The sequence below is a fragment of the Pinus tabuliformis genome, chromosome 1_2 (assembly GCF_031772625.1).
Source record: "Pinus tabuliformis cultivar Carrire ecotype Pingquan chromosome 1_2, CPIR1, whole genome shotgun sequence".
NCBI lineage: Eukaryota > Viridiplantae > Streptophyta > Pinopsida > Pinales > Pinaceae > Pinus > Pinus tabuliformis.
Genome location: NC_142298.1, coordinates 307,738,398 through 307,740,868, shown reverse-complemented (window position 1 = coordinate 307,740,868; position 2,471 = coordinate 307,738,398). Strand labels below are relative to the sequence as shown.

At 39.9% G+C, this 2,471-nt stretch overlaps 1 long non-coding RNA gene across 1 annotated transcript; it reads left to right on the top strand.

Annotated features, from left to right (window-relative positions):
• The first annotated feature begins 244 nt into the window (after window positions 1-244).
• On the top strand, window positions 245-587 carry LOC149205572 (uncharacterized). Its single transcript, XR_016251888.1, has 2 exons — window positions 245-290; window positions 344-587. It is a non-coding gene; the product is annotated as an uncharacterized LOC149205572 (long non-coding RNA).
• Window positions 588-2,471: the final 1,884 nt, after the last annotated feature.

The following is a 2,471-nucleotide window of genomic DNA, read 5'->3' as shown; positions in this document are numbered from 1 at the left end:
TAAAGACGGTGCGCGGAGCCTGACGACAGGCTGGGGCTGGCTATTTTCCGATTCTACAAAATTATTAGGGTTCATGCCTTTCTATATGGATATTAAAAATTTCTTTTGCCTTAAATTTCCTATGCCCCAACCGTCTATGCCTAGGATTCATGTTCAAAATGCAAAGGATGTTATTGCTGTTGCATAGTGTTTTAAAAATTATACAGGAATGATATGAATGCTGCATAGAGACTTGCTGCTGTGCAGGGATTCTAATGTTAAACCAGAAAGCAATTCTATTAATTGAACAGGTATGCAGTTAGCAGTTTACTGACCTGCAGATAATATGATGACAAATGCGCAGGGCTCTCTTTGTTGACAGTCACATATCCCGCATAATGAGCGAAATCCACTGGCGGCTGCCCAGGAAGATTAACAATTCTATCGGCTTCTGCTTGCGTGAGTCTGCCATTATCCCCCACACACTGCCAGAACAGCAATGCCAGAGCTAAAATGCATACCCATTGACGGGAAGACGAATAAGAAACGGCCAGCGCCATGACTGCACAACACACCATAGTGGACATTGGGTATGCATGCACCCCAGATTCGGAAGAAGGCATTTGATATGCATGTAGATTAGCGCTCTTCGCATGAGAGATACGTGGCTGTGTTGAGGCTTTTTTATAAAACACGTGTATCAGTGACCGTTTCATGCGTTGATACACCGTTGGTTAGATATAACATGGCCTACACTATGTGTAATCTTGTTCATTATTATTCATTGCGATAGGCAATATGATAAAGTTTGCGTCGAGATGGTGTTCTTATTGCGTGTTCTTATGCTCACGAACAAAGCGTTGCTACCGAACAAAGGGCGAGCTTACATTAAATTATTTTCCCCAAACATGAAATATGTGGATGGATGGTTGGCTGAAACTGTCGGAAGGATGTCTCGCTTTAAAGTTGAATGATTTTGTCCACTGTGATGTTCATGCTATCAAAATGTTCATACATAAGTGGCGGAAACACTCGAGTTAAAAAATATGATTTCATGAAAGTGCCATGTACAAAGGCATATGTGCTGTTTTTTCAAAATAATTTTGTGTATGGGGTGTAATTTATATTTGTTTAGTTTCTTTGTGGATGTGGAGATTTAATTAATATTTGTTTTGTTCTATTATATCATATTTGGTGGTTATTTAAAATCAATTTCCTTTTGGATGTTGGTGTGTAATTTATATTTCTTGTGTTGCCTTTTGATGTTGGGATTTAGTTTTATTTTATTATATATTGTTTGTTAAAATCTTTTTTGAGCCGTAGAAAACCAATTATTGATTTAGACTTTATACTCATGAGTAATCTGTTAGATTAAGCCAACTAAGCTAATTACTATAACATTATTTTTAACAAAATAAACGCCTGTTCCAGCACCAATTTCTTTAAATAAATCTAACAAGCAACCTGCATTAAAAGAACTCTCTCTTTTCTTCTTTTCTATTTTATTAAAGCTGTATTCTATTGTTGGTGTAAAATCCTATCATGGCATCCCATCTTCCGGGAATCGTGGGGAAGCAAGCATAATCATATCATAACCTTAATCGGGTCAAAGCGTAGGCCTAGTGAATCGACCCCGCGTAGTTACGTAGCGAGAGGGAAAGGCAGAAATGCATAATGACATATATAAGAATCTTGATTTCGATCACTAGAGATAGATACGAAATAAAAGCATACTCGACATAAATGCATATTATATATGTAATTACGTGATCTAATAGCGCTTCTTTCTGGTTCGCAGTGTTTTTCTAGAGTCACCATGATGATCGTCCTGTCTACAGTGGCTGGCATAAATAAAGTTGCAGACCTGCAATTGCACTTCTGGAGAGAAAAACTTGCGAGAATTCAAGTACCCCGAGACTTTCACAGCAAGCTTGTCTACGCTCACAGAGGGCCTACCTCTCCTGACTGCAACAGCTATCGCTGGTTGAACTGGCTAAGCCACCCCAGCTATATACGCTTAATTAGCTCGCCTCATCCTGTGTAGACGGATCTTGAATCTGGGAGGATCGTCCTGTCTACAGTGGCTGGCATAAATAAAGTTGCAGACCTGCAATTGCACTTCTGGAGAGAAAAACTTGCGAGAATTCAAGTACCCCGAGACTTTCACAGCAAGCTTGTCTACGCTCACAGAGGACGAGGCCAACAGACGGAAATCTGCAATTCCATGCCACCCAATTCTGTAAATCCGCGAATTTACTGTTTCGCCCACCTGTAGATTTGGATGCTGGTATCCTTAGTTGGACCAGATCCGGACCAGTGAATTTTTGTATGAGACGAGTGATAAGCTTTCCTCACTGAAGAAACTAAGGGAAAGGCGACAAATAACATTGCCAGAGCTTTACAGTCCATGGGCGGTCAATGTGTCGATCAATACTGTTTCTGTATTACTGTAAGGCTATGACTATTGCTTATGTACGCTATGTCAGTTGCTT